At 43.4% G+C, this 24309-nt stretch overlaps 1 protein-coding gene and 1 long non-coding RNA gene across 3 annotated transcripts in view; one reads left to right on the plus strand and one right to left on the minus strand.

Annotated features, from left to right (window-relative positions):
• Positions 1 to 24309, minus strand: part of TSHZ2 (teashirt zinc finger homeobox 2) — a 493538-nt gene that overhangs the window by 385360 nt on the left and 83869 nt on the right. The gene's annotated exons all lie outside the window — the stretch shown is intronic.
• LOC123329111 lies at positions 7157 to 8442 on the plus strand. The gene is made up of 2 exons (XR_006544265.2): positions 7157 to 7300; positions 7560 to 8442. It is a non-coding gene; the product is annotated as an uncharacterized LOC123329111 (long non-coding RNA).

Here is a 24309-nt window from a genome sequence, read left to right on the forward strand (position 1 = left end):
GGGTCACAAAGAGTCGGACATGACTGAGCGACCTCACTCACTCACTCTCTCTCACAGTATAGGCCGGTTGATATCTACACAGTTAGCTATACAGCACAAGATCCAGCCATTTGCAATAGTACCTGGCACCCTCCAAACTTGGCAGCTGAACACTTAGAGATCTTGTACCCCGGATATCTCCTTTTTGAGTCCCGAACACGCAGGATTATTCTCTCGACTGCAGCACTAAGACGCATGGGCGTCTGTCAGTCCACGGGCAACGGCCACACTGCTGCGCTTCCTTCTTACCTCCCATGTCTTCATCCACCCACCCGATCTGGCTTCTCCCTCCCTGGGTCTGTGGAGGATGCTTTTGCTAATTTCACCCCGGAGCTCCACGTTGCTGCATCCAGTGGGTCCCTTGCCCGCTCGCACCTTCTGAGCTCCTGGCAGGATTTACTGCTCCTTCCCTCTTGAAACACTCTTCTCTTTGTCTCCTGCCTGCAAAGCCAGCCTGTCTTGATTTCCTTCTAACCTTTCTGAAGGCTCCTTCCCTGTATTTTGGTGGGTTCTTTCTGCTTTAGCCCTTTAAAGACTGGCCTTCCTCTGGGCTTTTATAATCTCTCCCTAGACAAGCTGGCGCACTGCAAGGGCATCCGTCATATCCTATTGGCTGGGATGTTGAAGCTGATATATCTGAGTAGTGAACTGGGAGCGTAGTGAGCACTCACAGGTATTCTCCATAGCTCTTCAGCATCTCACAATTATCTCACATTTAGTGGTTCCCCCCTCTATCATTCCCAATAGCCCCTCTGTTGACAAAATACCCAAGTTTTATTGACTTTACCCCCTAAATGTATCTCCATCCACTCACTGCTCTCTATCTCTATGGCCAATAGCCTGGTCCAAGCTATCATTTTCCCCACCTTCCTACCCAACTAGCTTCCTCACCAGCACCTTTGTTTTCCACCACATTATACTGCGAGGCATCCAGTACAAAGCAGCCAGAGTAATGTTCTAAAGATAACTTGTTTATATAATCCCCTGATTAAAAACCTACAACTTCCTAAGGCTCAAAGACTGAATATAATGTCGTTAACATGGCAAAACCCTGAATATGTCTATGCCCTCCAAGTGACTATGTCCCCCAATCCACTGTTGTTTTACATCATTTGTGTTCATTCGTTCATTCATGAAATATTTAATGAGTGTCTAGTATATGTCAGGCAAATTACAGTTTCCCAAACTTGGCAAACTTCTTACAATAAACAAGTATTACTTGATATTTTAAGTGTTAAAAAATGCCTAGGAATCAATGCTACTGAAATGAAGTGCTTAAATCCACATTATACTCCTTATTTTGAGTAATCTCTCTAATAGCAAAGCTTTCTCCCCACGCGTTTTTAGATCTGGGGTTTAGATCCTCAGCTTATAGAACTGTCTCTCTGTAAATATGAGCACACAGATCGCTAGTGCAACGTTGGATTAGTGATGATATAAGCCCCGCACTTTGTTCCCCTCTCCTTCTCACGGCTCAGCCCCCTGAGGCCGTCCTGTGAGCTCTCTGCCTGGCCATTCAGGAAGTCCAAGACGCCGACATTCCACACACCTGAAAGGGGAGGGGTTGGGTAACAAAAGTACCCGCATTGCACACAGAGCACATTTCAACTTTCTGCTGCAGTACTCGGAGAGGATTAAAGTGTTTGCAAATTTGAGAATTTTCAGGAAAGACAGGGAGAATGAGCGGCCAGTTTCCATTGCATTTTTGCAAGTGAATATCAGGAAATTCATTATTAATTTTGTCCAAAGTGATGTAATCCAAACATTAGTCACTAACCTCCTTTTCAGAGATAACAAATGATCTATTAATTGCCATGCTTACTGGCCTTCAGTCAGGCTTTGTTTTTCTCTGACTTTGGTTCAGCACTTGATGTCTCCACTGCCCCTTCTTAGTGACTCATATTTGGCTTCCATGTACCCAAACCTCCTGAGTCTTCCTCCCTTCTGATTGGTTTTTCCATCATGACCCTGATGGTATTATTTTTACCACTGATCTTTCTGCCAAGCTTATGGTTCCATATCTTTAATACCCTGGGGACTATTTCCAACTGGTCACATTATTCCTTTGTTCTCTCCTGCTTTTCCACCAAAATGTGTCTGTTCACTCACCTCGGAGCCCCAGATCCCTGAGGACCACCACTAATCTCCTTTATCCAAATATTCAAAACTTAGTTCAGGGGGTCCTGTTTATGACCCTTTCTTTAATGACTCCCCATTGCTCTCAGAATCGTGTCCAAAATGGGTTTGTGTCTGTCAGTCTCTTTTCTAATTTGACCCTTTCCAACCTTTTAGGAGCCTCTGGTGACTCACATGGTAAAGAATTTGTTTGCAATGCAGGAGAACTGGGTTCCATCCCTGGGTTGGGAAGATCCCCTGGAGATGGAAATGGCCACCTACCCCAGTATTCTTGCCTGGAGAATTCCATGGACAGAGGAGCCTAGCAGGCTACAATCCACAGAGTCTCAAAGAGTCAGACATGACTGAGTGACTAACACTTTCTCTAGTCCTCAGCCACACCAGACTTTTCTAAGTCCATCAGCTGTGCCAGCTTTTTCCGGCCTCCTATCCTTGGTAAACACTGTCCTGGTGTGTAAGACGCTCCTCTCCGTGGTTTGCTCCCTCTCGGTCTGCCCTCCTCCCACCACCAGCCTTATTCATTGCTAACTTCTTAGTTGTGAGCTTTGAGACCACTCATCTCAGTGAGCCTCTCAATTTCTAGTCTGGGATTCCCCGCCGTCCAGCCTCCATTCATCGCTTGTAAAGCAGCCTCACACCCATTTCACAGCACTTAAGCACATCGGGAATGTGCAGCCTGATACTGGTTTCCTCCACGAGACTGTGAACTCCATGAAGTCGAGGTCTCTCTCATATCCACTTCTTCAAGTGTCCAACATGTGGACATGCACCCAGCAAGTCGAGGACAAGGGTGAGTGAATGAAACCATACTTCATTAACTCCATTACCAGCCGTATGCAATCGGTCACCAAGTCCTGGCCTTTTTCTTGTTACTCTCACCGCATGCTTCCTTCCTGTCTCCATCATCCTTTCTGCTCTTGCCCTGGTCCATGCCACTCCTCATCTCCTGACTAGATTGTTATCTCAGTGGTTCTCTTCAGATGTTTCTTTGCTACAAACAATCTTGTAAATTACTGCCAGATTAACCTTCCTTGAAAAAAATAATTGACTTATTCCTTTGCTCAGAACCTCCTCATGGTCCTTTCCCATCCACAGAAAGAAGTGGAAAACGTCATAGTGTCTGCGAGTTGAAAGGAATCTTGAGGGCCACCTGGGGTAACCACCTCTCACTACCAATAACGAAACTCAGGTCAGGAGGGGGTTGGGTGACTTGCCAAAAGCATAGAGCAGGTGTTTCAGTCTCCATGCAGAATGGCCTTCAGGCTTTGCCTGCCTGAAACACATCTATGCTCTCACACTGCGCAAAAAGGACGGTCCAAACCCCTTGCACGGTCTACCCGGGCTGGGGTAACCTGGTTGCTGTCTAGGGGGACCACCCTGTCCGAGTTCGTGCAGGACTCTCCGGATTTTAACACCGAAAGTCCCATATCCCAAGACCCCCCTCAGTGCCCTGGCGATCTGGGTCAGCTGACCACCCTACTCCTGCATTCATCCTCAGTCTTATGTCTCATCCTGTTGACTTGCTGTGTTCTCACCAGCCACTTCAGACTGCTTTCTGTTTCTAGAACACTCTGCATAAACCCACTTCCTTCTGGGGCCTTTGCACTTGCGATGCTCCTTCCGCCTATCTACCCGCAGTTATTTATGTCCAAAACTAGTACTCTAGACTCGTCATCAGGGCTCTTTTGTTCGCTAAGTAAGTGGTGCTCCCATAATCTGACTGCAAATCTCCTTGGTGTCCTTATTTTATTACTTCAACTCCGGTCACTTCTGTGTTCAAAAACTACATGAATCATTGAAATGATTAAAATACCAGCTGGATGAAAACCCCACGCTCTCTCATTCCCATTGCACAGATTATTAAAATGGTAAAAAAGGAACATGTTTTGCTTAGAGCTGTCTGTGAGCCTGACGGCAAAGAAGGCAATAATGAAAGTCTGAGACTACCTGTCTTTTTTTAAATTTATTTGCATTACTCAATAGATTCCTATCTTAACAGCCCAGGGCCCTTCAGGCCAAGCACATCACAGTGATCTATTGTTGGGATAAAAATCTCCTGGTGATGACAGCCAGGATTGACAGGGATGTTTAAATCCTAAACTATGCTCTGGACGACTTTCAGTTTTTTGTCATGGAATTTCAAAATGTGACTGGAGCCTTTTCAAAGCTTTCCACATGGAGGAAATGCCAGGGACAGAAGAGGACATGAAGCAGCTGTGGCTGAGCGGGAGGAACACTGACCTTCAAGGCCAGATACCTTGGGAGAGGCTGGGGCTCTGCCGATTGGCTGTGTGACTTCCCTAAATCTCAACCACTTCATCGGTACAATGGACCTAATAACATCTACCTCTGTTAAAAAAGGAGAGATGCATGAGCTGACTCCTTCAGCACCCTCCCTGGCACAGAGACCGTGTGCCCTAATTTTTTGGTTACAAAATTACTAATACCTGTATTTCCCATGAAGCTTTTTCCAAATTTGAATATTCCTTTATTATAAGTCCCTGAAACTCAATAAAAACAGCAATTGCTATTTTCTTTTCTTGGATGACTGTTTTGCAAGTTTTGTCTCGCTGTTTAGCCAGTGTAAATTTGAACTTTCCAAAAAACCTAAGTTTTACCAAGCTCACTCTTACCTATACCTTTTACATATTTCTCTGATTTTACATTTCACACCACCCTTCTCCTTCTGACTTGCTTTCTGGCCAGCTCTTTTCCTGGTGCGTAACTGAGGCGCAATGAGAAGTCTTGGGGACATGCAGACCGATCAACCCTGTCTCCTGCCCTATGGGAGGTCAAAATCCAGCAGGATGGACAGATTCGTAAGGACGTAATTTCAGCAATGTGATACCTTTTATACATTAAGTACATTAAGAGACAATGAAAAAAGGGAAACATTGAACTTTTCAATCAAAGGAGGAAACATGTAACTTCACAAGGAGTAGTCAAGGAGAGTTCCATTGAAGAGGTGACATTTGGTCAGAAATTTTAAAAGATGCAGAAGAATTTACCAAGACAATTATGAAGGTAAGAAAAGTTATACACATGTCACTTATAAACCAAGATTGGTAAGGCGAAGATCATGCCTTCATTTCTTGTCTCTACCGTCAGACTGCACACAGATTCCTTAAAATTTGGAAACGCATCTTTCATTTCTTTGGAAAGCTCATTGTCTGTAGCAAAATCATGGCCCAGAGAAATCCTGCAACCAATCCTTATGATAAATGGTCTCTACTTTTAGCTAATGTATAGTCAAAGTGACAAACACTGAGGTCAGTGGAAAACTATAATTAAACATACATATTTCAGAATGAAAAGTTACATCAATCAACCTATACCCCAAACTGAAAATAGACCAAATTTTTTTTTTAACTTGGCAGAACAGAGTTAATAGAAGATGGGAAGCACTCTTTTTAACTATCAAGACAGTTTTCCTGGATTGTTGAAAAGTGTCCATTAGCTCATCTCATATCACCATCTTCCTTCTAAAAAATAATAATCTCATTGTTAAAAATGACTCATACTTACTATGCTTAAGCAATAAAAATTATAAAGAAGAAAATTTAGAAGTCATCTAACATCCCAGCATCTAGAAATAACTCCTAATCTTTGTTGAATGTATTTCAGATGTGTTTCTATCCATTTGTGTGGATGGAAGAAGACAAGAGCTGGGCTGATGGGTGGGTGAATGGATGGATGAAAGTATGGATGGATAGTTGGATGGATGGATGGACAGATGGAAGGATGGGTGGATGAACGTGTGCGTGGCAGAAACGTTCCTTTCCTCCCCAAGGATGATAATCTCTCGCTTTCTAGCAAATTCACCTGCTTCACCCACAGTGAACCAGAGGAAATGTCCCAGTCTCACATAATTCTTGTACTTTCCAGATGCCTAACGTTGACTTTCCAAAGTAATTTTGGAAAACCATCCAGGGATGATGTCAAAATATCCAGCTGAGAAGAGGGGAATGAAGCCAAAGCAGATACTTTTCATCATATCGATTAAAATCTATCGATAGTTCATGGATTTCATCAGTTCTTAGAAATAGGATAAGAACAATACATCATTTAGATTCACTTTCTCCTGTTGCAATGAGGACTAGGGAGACTAGAAAGAAAATCTTATTGTGCAAGCTTACAAAATGAGGAGGGGACAGAGACCCTACTGGAGTGAGGTCTACTCCCAGTAATCCGACCTCCCAGTCCTCCCATGAGCCTCTGGTAAAGCAGCATGATAAAGGGCTTGTTTCTAAGACCAGAACATAGTAGGAAGCCCACCCCTCCCCCAGGGTGGTCATTAATATTGCTACATCAGTATTGCTTTGTTGTCTGCACTGAACATTCTCTTTCTACTCATTTATTTGCACATTATGTTCTTTTAAAGAAGCTGGGAACATGGGCTGTGTGACCGTAAAGACGTGTCCTCCGTCTCCTTAAGGATGATGACGTCCTAAACTGCTGTTGCTGCCGATCTGCATTCTTGATGCTGCTTGATCTGGATGTGTGGGTCAGGGGGAAAAATTCCCAGCACCCAGAGCAACATGGAAGCGCAGAACGTTCCCGAACCGGCGTCACCTCATGCCTCTCCGCCAGAGCTGTTCAGCCTCGGCACCATGCACATTTGGGCTCAGATAATTCTTTGTCGTGGGGACTGTCCTGTGGAATGTTTAGCAGTATCCCCAACCTCTCCCCTCTCGAAGCCAGTAGCAAGTCCCCAATTGTGAAAACTGCAAATATCTTTAGAAATTGCCAAATGACCCCAGGGGGAGTGGCCTAAATCACCCCCGGTTGAGAACAAATGCTCTAGACCCTGGCAAATGCAAAGTTCTTTGTGTCTCCCATAAAAAAAGGCAAATGGGATTTTGAGGGTGTTTTGTGTGTGTGTGTGTGGTTTTTTTTTTTTTTTTTTTGGATTATTTATTTTGGTTTGGTTTTTGAAAGAGAAATACATTCAGTACTGAATCATTCTCTAGGAGTCGTCAGAGGACATGACTTCATGGATGTCTCTGGACCCAGGGGAGAGGAAGAAGATCTTGGAGGGGTGATTAAATGCATTGCCAGTGTTTGTCTGATCAGGAAGCAAGCTCTAGGCTTTCGTGACCTGCACGTTTAAGAACTGCAAGAACAGGTAAGTCCACGAGACAGACCCCACCCCTGAAACCTGCTCTCCTTTTGAAGTCACAATAACAACAAAAGAAGAGGACTGGGAACCCTGCAGTCCTCTATTTTCATCAGAGGCACCAACAGGAAAGAAGCGGGGAGGAAATGACTGCTTTGACTTTTTTGGATCACTTGAAACATCGACGCATTGCCAATTACGGCAGCTGTAGATGCTTTATCTTTTGGGGATGCGAGCAGTTTCTGAATTGTGAATTTTAATTTTCCAGTTGGAGTTCAGATGACTGGCTCAACAATGTCTAGGAGCTCCTGAAAGATAGTCACTAATTAATGAACACGAAGCCCTGGCTTTCGAGACATTTGAAACAAATCAGGACAGAGCTCTCCGCTCTGTGTACTTTGGGGACTGGTCTGAAGGCGGGAGAGGCGAGCAGAGAGCTGACGCTGAGCAGAGGCCCAGTCCTCTCCTGAGTCCCCGGGATTCACCAGGTCATCACGCGGAGGGATTTTTCTCTTTAAATACGACTTTCATTCCGAGAAAAAACAAAACTATCATTTGAGGAGTCAACTGTGTGTATGTGCTATTTAGTAATATAAATGTAAGTGTTCGCATCTTACTAATCAAAAGGAAAATTGTTTTGTTCTAACGGTTTTGAAACTTCCCCATCTCTCAAACAGTACCCATTACTTTAAACACCTCCGTGTCTAGTAATTGTTCAAAAATGTGTCAGGCTACCAGTAATTTAAGTCCTGTCAAAAATAAATCTCAGACACTCACTTCTTCCAGTCAGTGACTTGAAAACCACACCCACATGTCAATTACCGGGAGCTTTAGCAATGTTTCTTTGTTCTGAATTTGTGTAAACAGAAAAAGGTTCTTCCTCGGTAACAACTGTTTTCTAAAACCTATATAAATGTTTATGTGAACCTCCTTGCAGCAACACCTAAGAGAAGTAATAAGAGCTACTGCATTGGTAAACACACACACACACACACACACACACGCACACAACTCTGTGTGTGCCTTTGGGTAATAAATGGAGAAGTGTGAATGAACAACATAGCAACTTGTGAATTATTCTTTCCACAGAGGCCTGACCTTAAAGTATTTACGTTTTAAATTGTAAATAAAAATGATCTACATTTTCAGAAGGCAATAGTCACTGGCTCATTTCCATATTATCCAAAGGAGATTGCTTCACAGATAATTTCAAAATCACAGGTAAATAAATGAGTAGAAAAACTGTGACTATAAAACTGAAATAATTCACAAAATTGGCAGCTAATTAAGATAGGCTATTAGAGTTTCTGCATGTAAAATTGTTCTCCGCAGTTCAGACTAAATCTTGTGAAGAGAATCCAGTCTTGACTGCACTGTGTATACTCTGTAAATAGCTTTAAATCGAGCTGTAGATTAGGACTGTTAACGATTATCTAAGATTCTGCGTTTCTAATGTAACAGTATTTTTATTGACAAAGATTGTAATCATTTAATCATAAAAATCACCATTAAAACTTAGTATGTTATAAGGTCTCCATGAAGGTTTCCCTTGCTCAATCAAATCATTGAATTTCGAAGAGGGAAGGAAAGAAAAATAAATGTGGTTGACCTAATATGAATTGTTCCCTTCTCCCTCTCTGGTTCTCAGCCGTATGGACAAAAACAAATAAATGCCACTGAAAAATACAGAGATGGACAATGCAAAGGTGTCAGAATGAGACCTGAAGTGGTCTTCTTTCCAGGGGTAAATTAGAATAAGTTGATTTTCATTAAGTGGGAACAGATCAATATTTCCTTATTAACGTGGTGACAATTCATGTTCATAAGAAGTCATCTTTTTTCAAGCTTCTAACTGCCAAGCCACTGGATTAACGACTTCCCTCAACCAGAGGGAAAACCTTCTCTTTACATTTCCTCTCTTGTTCTATGGACTCGTGAGCAGATGTGTGTGCTGTGTGTGTGGAAACACTGACCTGTGCTAGGCAGGATTAGGAAACACCTTCTAATGTTTCCTTCAGGAAGCAAGGGGTTTTGCTACCCTGTTTTCCCCTTGGGTTTCCCTCCCCCCAGAACGTTCCCCATCATCTTGTTTGTCACTGGGATTCAGATAATGATCCTCTTTGGCAGGTGGTAGTCTTACTGATATAAGTAAACCTTCCCCCGCCCCCTTTCAGGAAGGAAGATAATAAGATAAATCATTAATTAAAGGGGCTGCATATGGCACAGATGGAACTCTACCCATGTGGCTGCCTCTCCCAACAGTTGAGGGTGAAGCGCACCATAAATCACTCATGGTCTAGCAGACTCAGTAGGAACCGTCCTGCCCTTTCCAGCGATGATAAACAACACACGCTCCCAGTGCAGCCCATTAGGTATTCCAGAGTAGGTGAACTATGAGATAACGCATTTATCCTTCTCGGGAAGGGATCTCTTCCTACTTCACGTGGTGCAGAGAAAGCACACCCAACTGAACGAGGCCTAATGAGGATTAATGCATTATTCCTCAGAGGATTCGGGCCTCTTCTCTTTTGTGCAGTCGCTAAATAATAACAAAATGAGATAAAATGGCCCCTGATGCTTCCCTCAGCAGTAAATCTGATGCTCCGTACGCTTACTTTGCTTTTTCCTTCCCTTCCCTTTCTCTTTTTTCTTCTTCTACTTTTTTTTTTTTTAAATCGAGGGCTTGAAGGTGTTCCTCCTCTAAACCCAGTTGACATAACCGTTGCCTCCCAGTTCTTTGTGGGAAGAAACACATCGGGAATTCTCAAAAGTCAAATTATTTGAAAAGTCAAAATTAAGTAGCAAGGTATGAAAAACCGATGACAAGTTTCCCAGATATTAAGAGCCAGTGAAGCTTGCCTGGACCACCCCGATGAAGTCTAGTTCCACCGTCACCTCTTAGAGCTTTCCTTCCGTATGGTTTGATACAGCTGGCGGTTTATCTGTGTGCTCATTTAAATATCAGTGCTATTTACATGCGGCTGAAGCAAAGGATCTATGGCCAGAGTATGTATTTAATAAATAATCATCAATGAATAAATAAAAGAATTCAGAAAAAGAAACTTAGAGTATGGTGTGGTTGGGAAGTGCTACGAGACACCTAGGAAGCCGCTATAGTGACGTGAAATGAAAATAAAATGCTTTAAGTCACGGAAGGAGTTCTGAAGAAGGTGAGTGATGCATCACATTTTCAAACTATCCTTGGCCACACAGTGAACATATCATGCTTGGAGCGGGTCAGATGTGGAGTAGGGTCACGCAGAGGGGTCACCCTCTGGAGATGGCCCAGGGAACGCCATGGGCTCTGGGCATGGGAGCTGGCATGGGTGCTGGCATGGGTATTCACCAAATGTGTACTCTTGGAAGGGGACGTTGGAGGCGAGGCGGAGAGAGCCTGCTTTCTTACACCTCCCCTCCAACTGGGGCACATGTGTTAGTGTTCTGCACAAAGATGTCATCTGTAGACTCCAACTGGAGACTTCCAGGGACGTTCCAATGACGTATTTCACCATTTCACACTTCGAATTGTTTTTCTCTGAATTATAATTGCTTTTTACATAATGAACAACCTGCTCGAGAATGACAAAGCATAAAGAACTATTTTTCATGTCCTTTAAGACTGCAGCAGAATAGGATGTGATTGGGAAAAAAATCAGTTGGTTTCTTTGGGAATAATCGATGATTCGAGTGACAGTCAAACATGGACCCACCGGTGCCCTCCAATCTCCAAGAGGCAAACCATCGACATTAGAAAGGAACTCACTGGCTGTTGTCCAGCCGTGCAGACTGTGGCAAAATATCATGGCTCACTCCTTCAGGAATCATCCTTGGTGGGTTTTTTGTAAACAGTCTCTGAAGTATGAGCAGTGGGTCCCTCGCTCCGTGAGGGATCCTCCTTTGCAGTGTCTCCCCAGCCCCACTCTGCAGAAGGCAGTCCTAGTCCTGCCTGGACTTGAAAGCAGACCAAGGAATCCAAGTCTTGCGTTGGGGATTTCTAAAGCAGACCTGCTAGGCTTTTACAAAGTAACTTCAATTCTCCTGAAAGTGTTAGGCCAAAGACATTTCACCTCTGCTCTCCACTTCCCTTTACCCAAAAGATAAGGATTCCTGGGTGTTGAGAGGAGTGTATATTGTGGGCGAGTGGAGAAGCCATCCTAGGTACTCAGGCATCGGCCTGTTTGAGAAGAAGCTCTGTGTTCTGCTTCCTGATGGCTATTTGCTGGGCTGAGTCCTTGGCCCCCGGTTGGGTGAAGTGGGGGGCAGCATGCAAATTAATCCTTCAGGTGAGTGTGGAAGCAGAAGGCTCGTCTGTTTCCATGCCTCGTGAAGCATCTCCCCTTCCACCAGTCCATGTTGCAGGGGCAGAAGACTAGAAGAAATACTTAAGTGCTATAACCAAGAAAAGGAGTCTGAGACATTGCTAGAAAAATACTAGCAGTTCTAGAATAGCCTTCACTCAGAGATCAGAAGGGAAACTGCACATTCTGCAGGAGTCAGTACAGACAGAAGGTCCTAACTCAGGACCACATGTGACCTCCAAGTCCCTGGACACCATCCCAGGAGGCTGAATGGACCCAGATCCCCTGATTTGACTGCAGTCAAGGTCTGTCATCCAGCAACACAGGTGTTCATAATAAGAATGTAATGCAGTTGTAGGAAGGAATAAAGTTAGGTTTCTTGCCACTTGGACGCAAGGCCGCTACATTTATGTCTGTTACATAACGGTGGCATCTGTCAGGAGTAACGCACATGCCCCTGCGTTCAATGGCGAGCCTTCCATACCCACTTCCCAAGAGCAGGTGCTTGAAGCTATGTCCCCAAGGGTGGGGACAGGCCATGTTCAACCACCTCTGACGCCACCAATCCCAACAACATCTCTGTTCATCCACACATCTTGTTCTTTGGAGCACATTGCATCCTCCAAAGAACAAAGATGTTTTGCAACATCTTTGAAACTGAGATTCCTTGGAATTTGAATATTATGTTATATTATCCTGCTTTTGCCTTCTACACGTATGGTCTTTGATGCTTTTCAAACTCCTTATCTCTATTTGTCCCTTCTGCCACTCTTCAAAGTAGTGAGAGGAGCAATCTTGCTCTCTTTTGACAGATGAGATGACTGAAGCCCAGAAAGACCCGGTAACAAGTCCAAAGTCACAGAGCATAAAATAATAGTCATCTCAACACCACCACCACCCTGTGATCATCCTTCAGTTCAGTTCAGTTTAGTCGCTCAGTCGTGTCCGACTCTTTGCAACCCCATGAATCGCAGCACGCCAGGCCTCCCTGTCCCATCACCAATTCCTGGAGTTCACTCAGACTCACGTCCATTGAGTCAGTGATGCCATCCAGCCATCTCATCCTCTGTCGTCCCCTTCTCCTCCTGCCCCCAATCTCTCCCAGCATCAGAGTCTTTTCCAATGAGTCAACTCTTCGCATGAGGTGGCCAAAGTACTGGAGTTTCAGCTTTAGCATCATTCCTTCCAAAGAAATCCCAGGACTGATCTCCTTCAGAATGGACTGGTTGGATCTCCTTGCAGTCCAAGGGACTCTCAAGAGTTTTCTCCAACACCACAGTTCAAAAGCATCAATTTTTCGGCACTCAGCTTTCTTCACAGTCCAACTCTCACATCCATACATGACCACTGGAAAAACCACAGCCTTGACTAGATGGACCTTTGTTGGCAAAGTAATGTCTCTGCTTTTGAATATGCTCTCTAGGTTGGTCATAACTTTCCTTCCAAGGAGTAAGCGTCTTTTAATTTCATGGCTGCAATCACCATCTGCAGTGATTTTGGAGCCCCCCAAAAATAAAGTCTGACGCTGTTTCCACTGTTTCCCCATCTATTTCCCATGAAGTGATGGGACCAGATGCCATGATCTTAGTTTTCTGAATGTTGAGCTTTAAGCCAACTTTTTCACTCTGAAAGTTACCACTTTTTAATTTTTTGCTACCTGTGTGCTAACAGCTCTTCCTGCATCATCATCATGTGTCAACAGCTCCCTTAAGGAGGTTTTATTTCGATCACCGTGCTGCAGATAAGACGACTGAGGCCTCATGAGGTGACGAGCCCTGACAACGATCACGTGAATGAAGCTGTGTCATGCACCACACGCAACTTACATGCTCTTTATCGAACCGAACCCTCCAGAAAGATGCCATCCACTGTTTCACTTAATCCTCAAAACATCAAATAAATCTATTAGCATGTTTTAAGATTAGAGAGGCTTATTATTACAACCAAATAGAGTAAACCCTGCAGGCAAACAGGAACTCTTGAGGAGTCTCTCCATTCGCCCTTCCCACCAGGGACTGACAGTATCTGAAAAGCAAAACGATTCAAAAGTCCAGCCATCTGCAGAGATTTCCCTCTGTGATTCTTCCTTTGAAAGCAATCTCAAATTTGAGTGGGCATAGAAAGGGTGCGAGAAGACTGCACACAATTCTGTGTGTGTGTTTCTATAGTGTGTGGCTTAATCAATAATGAATTTCAATCTTCTAAATGGCTTAGAGGCTCCAAATTTTTTTAATTTAGCAATACAAAAAAAGAAAAAAAGAAGAAGGTTTAAAAGTGTATAAGATTTAAGGAAATTCCAAAGATAATTTTGACTCTTTGTGACTCTTTCCTAAAGGGCTGACTTTAGAACCTAAGCTTCACATAAAATGCGGAGCTACTTTAGAGAATAAAAGGTACTAAGACTTGGAGACACGTGTGTCCAACTCCAAAGCCCCTGATTATTACCATTTGTCCTTCTAAGCCAGGGTCAAAGATCTACTGTTCCTCTTCTAAAGTTTTAGGGTTTTCTCCCATTCTAAGCCAGCCGAGCACAGAGCTGAAAAGTAAACGGCTAAGTGATTGTGTCACAGATACCTGTTGACTATCTTGCTGATTGACCAAAAATAACACTGATTTGATCCTCTCAGAAAATTTTAGTTTACATGCCTCAATCTCGCCAGCTCTTAAGAGCCGAGTGCCTGCCATGTAGATATAGTAATTTGCTGTATTCCTATTGAGAAACATAACTTGAGGCTTCCAGTTCTACTATGTTCTAACGCAAACTGTCAATTTCCTACCGAGTTCAGATGAGTCTGTTTCAGACTACTATTCAATATATATGCTGTTTGCTAACACTCACCTGTAAATTTGTGTTTATTCTTCCTTCCCAAGCTCTAAGTGCAATCTATTTTAATTTTCCCCCTTGCCAAATATTCAGTTGCTGACAAACACATTCAAATTTCCTTGCATATTCATGCCTGTGATTTTGTGCTCAAATTGAGTTCCTGGGCTAATCAGTTTTGCTGTTTGCATACACATATCTGTTCAGGCGCATGCGTGCACGCACACACATACACACACACACAATTTCCATTTACCTGCAATTGCTGGCGGGAGTTTTAGAGAAAATAAGAAGTATATGCCTTAACACGACATGCCCGTGTAGAACACCCCTCCTTCAGTAAATAGAATACACTGTAATTTCATCTTCCACAAGCGTCGATTTTGAAAAGCAATAAAACATTCAGAATTTTAAAATCTACCCTTAAAGTCTGTACATTGTTCATAAATTAAGTTATACTTGTTTTGTGTGTGTATCCCTATTGATATTTGTTAAACTGTATATGATATCTATTGTAGTGTGCATATATAATACATACGAAAATGAAAGTGAAGTGGCTCATTCGTATCCAACTCTTTGCGACCCCATGGACTGCAGCATCCGTCCATGGCTCCTCCGTCCATGGGATTTTCAAGGCAAGAGTACTGGAGTGGGTTTCCATTTCCTTCTCCAGGGGATCTTCCCAACCCAGGGATCGAACCTGGGTGTCCCGCGTTGTAGGCAGACGCTCTTACCGTCTGAGCCACCATGGAAGTCAGATAATATGTATGCAGAACAGAACCTTAGAGCATCTTATAACATTTAAAGTGTTCTGCCAAGTGCATGTCATTGTAAACGTCTAAGTTCAATGCGTGTATATTTTAACTCGCCAATATTCTGAAACAGTATTGCCACCAAATAATTATTTACATGGTTATATATGTTTTGCTTTCTGTATTTGCATTAACCCAGAATTTTCTCTAGCTTACTGTTCTGTGCTCAAGAAACTCACCCACTATAGTTCTGGGTGATTCTCTTCTACGTTTATACGGCAGTTTATGATTTGCCAAGCAATTTCCTGTAGACTGTCTTATTTTATCCTCATAAAAGCTCAGTCGGGAGGACACTTTAATTTCCATTTTACAGATGAGCTGACAAAATCAGAGAGGTTACCTGACAGTGTGGCTTAGTTGACAATTGAAAACAGCTTATAAGAGCCCACATTCTCACTCTCCCTTGAAGCTTCTGGGGCAGTTTTAGAATGCCTGTCTCCTTAAAGATCTCTTAGAAGATACATGGTCCAAATTTTTATAAAAATAACTTTGCTAATTTTTGCATATGAGTTTTAAATTTTAGACCAAAATAACCTCCTTAAGTAGGGATTAAAAAAAAAAAATGATGTGACGAATAACTAGGAGAATGACCTCAGCAAAAGTTGGGAATTGAACTTAAGACTGATCACCTTTATTTCAACCATCTCCTCTCTCCGAGTTTTGAGGCAAGTGAGTGAAGCACATTTATTGTTTTCAAAATGGAATTTAAGCTCCACTCAAAAATAATGTCTTTTCATTGCTAAGTGCAGAGAATTAAGCCATTCAGAGACTCTCACTGAGATGCCTAGAGTCTTTCTAGAACCTTCTAAGATGGTGTTTTCAACTGAATCCACAAAAGGAGCATAGAAAATAAGTACGATATGTCGATAGAAGAAGCTCTATGATTGGTGACACATTAACCAAAACAGTCCACAAAGCTAATCTTGCTGAACAATTCTGCAAAGGAAATCTCCCAGACATTCCATGACCTGCTTCCTGGACTCACCATATGGAAGATTAGCAAAGCCCAGACTAGAAGCGTGATGTTGAAGTCACAATCCTGTGTCTTTTCCTTTACGCCTCCTGGGCGCCTCTGCGGGAGTGATTCAGGGTGTCCTTTGAAAAGCCAGGCTCAGAGGAGGCTGTGTGCGTGTTAGGTCGCTCAGTCGTGTCCGACTCTTTGCGACCATGGACTGTAAACTGCCAGGCTCCTCTGCCCATGAGATTTTCCAGGCCAGAATACTGGGGTGGGTTACCATGCCCTACTCCAGGGGATCTTCCTGACCCAGGGACCGAACCCTTGTTTCTTACGTCTCCTGCCTTGGCAGGTGGGTTCTTTACCACTAGGGCCACCTGGGAAGACCCCATAGGTTAGTGTCAGAAGAGGTTGCTTCAGCACAGCTGGAGGCCACGCTAGGGGATCTTGGATGTGTGGGCGATTCCTCTCTCTGCCTTGGAAAGAAAGGGAGGCTGCTTCCACATACTTGAAGAAGGAATACGGATTTAAGGTCTCCAAACTTATCGCTGCTTTTTTGTTTGTTTTTCTGTTTTCATCAAAAGGTCTGAAGTTCCAAAAAAGGTTCATGATTGCATTTAGTCAGTCTTTTATTCACAAATATTCTTTGGGTTTCTACAGTGATAATTTTGTGTTAAGCATTAGGGAAGGAAAGTAAGACCTTGGCTTTGCCAATAAGGTGCAGACAGTGGAGCTGGGAAGAGGGATAAGAACACAAGCAACCAAAGTCTGCATCCAGCATGGGCAGAAGCACAGGATGGCAGATCTGGGGAAACAACAACCAACGCCCAGCCTTGACTGGGAGGACCAGGAAGAGCCTCAGAGGGAGAGGGTGCTGCCCTGAGGCCCGAGTGCTGCTTGGCATGGAGAAAACCCTGCTTATTGATTTTCCTATCTTTGGGGTTTTGACGGGAGTTTTATTACTTACACAGGCAGCAGGCTGGATTCAGCCACAGGCTGTTATTTTCCAACTCCCGAGGAAGAGAGCTGGGTGCTGGTTAATTTAGCTAAGATGTTCCAGGAAGGTTTTCTAAGGAGGTAACACGCCAGCCGAGATCTCAATGCTGAGAAAGGTCCAGTCATGGAATATCCAGAGAAAATGTTTTGGAGGGAGTAAATGGATGTAAAGATTCAAGGTGAGGAGGAGTGAAGAGGGACACTTCTAGTGCCTCCAAGCACTTTAAATCATCCGAATGCAAGTCACTCAGTGGTGTCCGACTCTTCGTAACCCCACGGACTGTAACCTGCCAGGCTCCTCTGTCCATGGAACTTTCCAGGCAAGAATACTGGAGTGGGTGGCCATTGCCTCCTCCAGAGGATCTTCCTGACTTCTGTGTATATGAAGGGTGTTTGAATATTCCTTGCTCATTTTTATGAAATACCACCTTTAATCACTTCCCTCCAACTATTCAAGATATTATTTCACTAACTTGTTTTTACTACCTAGAATATAATTTTGAATTTTCCAAAGGTGGAAGATTAATTGCCAGACTCCTGCCTTAAGTTCCAGCTTTACATTTTTTGAGTGACGGAAATTCAGTGTACTTTCGGCTGTTTGGCTTAGCTGAATAAACTTTTGCTGTTAATACCCAGGTCTTGCCAAGCATCGTATAGAAAAGCATTTTCAGGAAGGAAATGGGGAAATTGGGAAGATTTGACTTTTTAAAGAAATAACTTTGGAAGGCAGTTTGGATGGAATGAGCAACGGTGGGGCTGTTTTATGGATTAGCAGCAAAGCGTTTCCAATCTAAAAGTAGGGTAACATCTCCCGAAAAATAAAAGTTATATACCATGGGCCCTTGACATTTGTAAAGGATATATTCCACAGCCTTCAAAACCCCCTAAATTTATGAAGCCACCAAACCATATATTTCCCCTCATAAAATGCAGCGAGGTATATCTGAAAAATTTAAGCGACTTCTTTAGGTTCTTAATAGCTGTATAAATATAGAACCCACAGTCATTTGTAAAGAGTCACCTGTTTGGTGTGCAATGCTTTTATAACAACACTGGCAGGCAGAAAGGATGCAGCTCAACAGAGAAACTGGAAATTCACGTTGTGCTGTAGCTCTGAGCTGCTCACTGGTGCAACTGCATCCTCCTACAGCTGAGTGTCACTCAACACAGTACAAACTCCTATCTCAGCAAATGGCCAAAATGCTGCATGTCCTGAGCCCCGGTCACCTCCCTGATAGACAAAACCATAACGCTACATCTGCAAATGTCATGAAGTTATGGTGTTGCTAAATCGCTAATAGACAAAACAAAAGACTTGAATGGCTGGGTGTTCCAAAGGGATGCGGTTTGATTGCTAAGCTCTGGCAAATCTTCCCAAGTGGGAGGAAAGATACTTACTTCACCACTTTTTAAGTGCACGTAAACAGGAAGAAAGACAACATTTTGAAGTCAAAAAGAATGTGAAACAGAATAAAGACGAGCCATGAAAGTCTTCCCCAGACTTAAATCTCAAAGCTATAGGAGAGCCTTTCAATTAATAACCTTTAGTTAATCCCACTAAAACAATTTTATAACATGACCCCTGAAACTCGACATGAATTCAGAGGCAATGACAGCTCATGTCCCAGTCACAAAACATCACGGGTACATTTTGTCAACTGTGAGACCCTGTCATCAATACAGATCTCCACTTCTGTAAATCATCTTTTATTTGGGGAAGGAGGGAGGTATTGATTTTTTCCTAGTCTTTTCTCGGAATGTTAACCTTGTTTAAGTTCTTCATTTCCTCTGCCTGAAGCACCATGTTGCAAGAGGATTAAATGCATAGTAAAATGGCCATGTGAGAAAGGTTTATGCATTATGTTAAAACCTGCTCCCTTGATAAATGGAGCCATTACCGTCTGGAATTCACTGCATCAGTCCACTTAGTTCAATCCAACAACACGCCTTAAAAGTCTCACAAATTTGTTCAAATGCTAATGAGCTGCACCACCAAACCTCATGTGCTGTAGAAGGAGCTAATATTTCCAAGGGTTTAAGGCATTTAAGAGCTACCCATGGACTCACTTTACCTGATTTGGCAATTCAGGACTACTCAGATTTATAGACGGGGGGGAAACGTATACATTTCATTGCATGGCAGCTTCTGAAAATGCAGTCAATGAACCTTAACAAAAATCACTTTTTGTTTAGCATCAGTTTATCATCATCTACTTTCCGGATACAATGTGGGAAAGATCTCTTCCAAAAGGTCATATATGTGTATTTTTTTTTTTTTTTCAAATAAACTGCTTAAATCTAATAACATCCATTAAAGCCATCTCAAAGGCAAAAGGCAGCCATGCTGGTCACATGACCCCGGGCGCACCTAATGAAGCCCACCCTCATTCAGCACCCTCTGTCGAGCGCCCACACTGCGAGAGGCGCTGCAGTAAGTGTGCAGACTTCTCCTACTCTCATCTGAATGGGCCTGGGTCCATTTTTAGGACGACTATCACACCAGCTTTACGAGCACGAAGCCGGCACCATCAGACAGGGACCCATGCTCAGAGGGACCCCAGAGCCAGTTTAATACCCTGCTGTTGCCTTCTTGAAATACTGGGAGGGGCTCCATAAATTTCACAGCCTGTCGTGACCTCAGGTGAACTGGCTGATGGGTTAAATAGATTTAGCAAGGCTGCGTGTGTACGTGCTAAGTCAGTTCAGTGTGTCTGACTCTTTGCGAAGCTATGGACTGTAGCCCACCAGGCTCCTCTGTCCATGACATTCCCCAGGCAAGAGTACTGGAGCCGGTTGCCATTTCCTCCTCTAGGGGGTCTTCCCGGCCCAGGGACTGAGCCCTCCTCTCTCGTTTCTCTTGCGTTGGCAGGCGGGTTCTTTACCACTAGGGCCATAGGGAAGCCCTTACCAAAGCTAGCTGGGGAGGACTGGCTGCAGCTTCTCACCCTTCAAGGATCATCTAAGACATGACTCCCCAGGGAGGGCTTCCTCAATGCCCTGCCCCATCCCCACTCCCCTCCGGGCCTCTCCAGTCTTCTTTCACCCCCGCCCTTCCTGCGAAACAGGCCTTCTCTCGGTTTTCCGGTTTTCCATAACTACCTGCTCACTCCCATCACACACTGGCCGGACTCCAGGCTCCCTGAGGACCAGAACCACATCTATAGTGTTCCCTGTTGTACCTGCGCGTGTCCAGGGCTGCTTTATACATTAGGACTTTGGGCTGTGGGGATGGAGGGGATGCACCTCTTTTCAGAAACCTCCAAAAAATTCAGGGGCCTTCAACGCTTGGAGATCTGACCAAACATGCATTGGTAGAGACACAGAAAAATAAAACTTAAAATTGTAATCAATAATAATTTCAAAAGCAAATGAATAGCTATTGTTTTCTCTAAAAAAATATATACTTAACATGGCAAATGAGTGCATTGGAATAGGCTTATTTCTAGAAGGTGTGAGCTTTCCCAGGATAAGATTCTAGGGCTCTTGAGAAACTTTAACAGTCTTATCTGACATAACCCCCAGCACAGGGTGAGGGGCCTGGTGCTGACTCCAGACTCAATTCAGGCCAAACACATATTGGGTAATAGAGGGAAATATACAGATAAGTACGAAACGGTGCCTGCTCTCAAGACAGCAGTCAGAGAACAAAAAGACAAGGAACCAGTAAATAAATCCTCAAGCGACAAGGATATGAGATGGGAACCAATGGCTGGATACATTTAGATAAAGACAGCTTTCTGGAAAGCTCTTATGCATGCAAAACGTTAGGGTTTATCAACATGGTATGGGACAAGGTGATGTAAGTATTCAGACAAAATAAGGGTATCTTTCCTTACACAGGTGGAGATTTTTTAAAGAAACTCATTTATTTGATTAGACAGGGTTAAACCAAAATGGTTGGTAGCTCAGAAGAAAGCAGAGTGAATCGGCTTTGATCGCCTGGCAAATAAGAGCCAGTTCTGGTTAGTGACAAGGGCACTGGGTGCAATGCCAGCCTCGCCGTGGTTTCCACCGGTTTCACATCTTGACTTTTCGTCTTCAAGTTCAAGAGATGACGTTACAGAACATACTACTTAGGCCTCATCTGTGTCAGTGTGTTCGGCTGGTCTAGTTTCTGCAACCAAAACCAAGCACTGCACGTGCCCCTTGTTGAAACGCAAAGCTACAGCACTCATTCGTGCATCGAAGCTGGGGAGCCCTCGCTGAACTAATAGAAACTCTACGGCATGGAATTTATTAAATTCGCTCCATCAAATAGATTATGCTTACTGGATTCCAGGTAGAAGAGAAAAGGAGTCCTTGAGAAGCTTATAATCTAATAGCAGAAATCAGAAACAGACAAGCAAACAAACAAACCAGTAATAATTTCAGGAAATAATCAATACTGTGAAAGGAATAAAACAGGTCAATAGGACTCTCGGAGGTCAGCAAACATTTCCTATTAAAAGACCACATAGTAAATATTTTGGGATCTGTGGGCCGAAAGGTCTCTGTTGCAACTACCCAAGTCTCAGCTTGTAACACAAACATGTAAGGATGTGTAATGAGCATGGCGGTGTGCCAATAAAACTTTATTTGCAAAACAGGCAGCAGGCTGGATTCAGCCACAGGCTGTCGTATGCCAACCCTTGAGGAAGAGAGCTGGGCACTGGCTAATTTACATAACCTGTTCCGGGAAGCTTCTCTAAGGAGGTAACATGCCAGCCGAGATCTCAATGCTGAGAAAGGTCCAGGCATGGAAATATCTGGAGAAAATGTTTTGGAGGCAGTAAACAAATGTAAAGATTCAAGGTGAGGAGGAGTAAAAAGAGGTACACTTCTAGTACCTCCAAATACTTTCAATCATGCAAGTGAAAGTCTCTTAGTCATGTCCCACTCTGCGACCCCATAGACTGCAGCCTGCCAGGCTCTTCTGACCATGAGATTTCCCAGGCAAGAATCCTGGAGTGGGCTGCCATTTCCTTCTTCAGGGGTTCTTCCTGATCCAGGGATTGAACCTGAGTCTCCTGCTTTGGAGGCAGATTCTTTACCATCTGAGCCATAAGGAAGCCCCAAGTCACTGAAAGTTCATGCAAAAAACTACACTAACATGAAGACAAGGCAAAAAGACAGGACACTGAGAGATGAACTCCCCAGGCTGGTAGGTGCCCAGTATGCTACTGGAGATCAGTGGAGAAATAACTCCAGAAAGAATGAAGAGATGGAGCCAAAGCAAAAAAAAAACACCCAGTTGTGGATGTGACTGGTGATGGAAGTAAAGTCCGATGCTATAAAAAGCAATATTGCATAGGAACCTGGAATGTTAGGTCCACAAATCAAGGCAAACTGGAAGTGGTCAAACAGAAGATGGCAAGAGTGAACGTCGACATTTTAAGAATTAGAGAACTAAAATGGACTGGAATGGGTGAATTTAACTCAGATGACCATTATATCTACTACTGTGGGCAGGAATCCCTCAGAAGAAATGGAGTAGCCATCATAGTTAACAAAAGACTCTGAAATGCAGTACTTGGATGCAACTCAAAAACGACAGAATGAGCTCTGTTTGTTTTCAAGGCAAACCATTCAATATCACAGTAATCCAAGTCTATGCCCCAACCAGTAACGCTGAAGACGCTGAAGTTGAATGGTTCTATGAAGACCTACAAGACCTTCTAGAACTAACACCCAAAAAAGATCTCCTTTTCATTATAGGGGACTGGAATGCAAAATAGGGAAGTCAAGAAACACCTGGAGTAACAGGCAAATTTGGCCTTGGAGTACAGAATGAAGCAGGGAAAAGGCTAATAGAGTTTTGCCAAGAGAACACACTGATCATAGCAAACACCCTCTTCCAACAACACAAGAGAAGACTATACATGTTGACATCACCAGATGGTCAACATCGAAATCAGATTGATTATATTCTTTGCAGCCAAAGATGGAGAAGCTCTATACAGTCAGCAAAAACAAGACTGGGAGCTGACTGTGGCTCGGATCATGAACTCCTTATTACCAAATTCAGACTTAAATTGAAGAAAGTAGGGAAAACAACTAGACCATTCAGGTATGACCTAGATCAAATCCCTTACAATTATACAGTGGAAGTGAGAAATAGATTCAAGGGATTAGATCTGATAGACAGAGTGCCTGAAGAACTATGGACAGAGGTTCGTGACATTATACAGGAGCCAGGGAGCAAGACCATCCCCAAGAAAAAGAAATGCAAAAAGGCAAAATGGTTGTCTGAGGAGGATGTCAAATACTTGTGACTAAATGGTTGTCACAAGTATTTGTAAGGGTTAGGGTTAAGACAAATACTTGTGAAAAGAAGAGAAGTGAAAGCAAAGGAGAAAAGGAAAGATATACCCATTTGAATGCAGAGTTCCAAAGAAGAGCAAGGAGAGATCAGAAAGCCTTCCTCTGTGATCAATGCAAAGAAATAGAAGAAAACAATAGAATGGGAAAGACTACAGATCTCTTCAACAAAGTTAGAGATACCAAGGGGACACTTCATGCAAAGATGGGCTCGATAAAGGACAGAAATGGTATGGACCTAATAGAAGCAGAAGATATTAAGAAGAGGTGGCAAGAATACACAGAAGAACTATACAAAAAAAGATCTTCACGACCAAGATAATCACGATGGTATGATCACTCACCTAGAGCCAGACATCCTGGAATGTGAAGTTGTGGGCCTTAGGAAGCATCACTATGAACAAAGCTAGTGGAGGTGATGGAATTCCAGCTGAGCCATTTCAAATCCTAAAAGATGATGTTGTGAAAGTGCTGAACTCAATATGCCAGCAAATTTGGAAAACTCAGCAGTGGCCACAGGACCAGACAAGGTCAGTTTTCATTCCAATAACAAAGAAAGGCAATGCCAAAGAATATTCAAACTACCGCACAATTGCACTCATCTCGAATGCTGAGCGACTTCACTTCCACTTTTCACTTTCATGCATTGGAGAAGGAAATGGCAACCCACTCCAGTGTTCTTGCCTGGAGAATCCCAGGGATGGGGGAGCCTGGTGGGCTGCCGTCTATGGGGTCGCACAGAGTTGGACACGACTAAAGCAACTTAGCAGCAGCAGCAGCACACGCTAACAAAGTAATGCTCAAAATTCTCCAAACCAGGCTTCAACAGTATGTGAACC

Source organism: Bubalus bubalis, chromosome 14, assembly GCF_019923935.1.
Source record: "Bubalus bubalis isolate 160015118507 breed Murrah chromosome 14, NDDB_SH_1, whole genome shotgun sequence".
NCBI classification, from domain to species: Eukaryota; Metazoa; Chordata; class Mammalia; order Artiodactyla; family Bovidae; genus Bubalus; species Bubalus bubalis.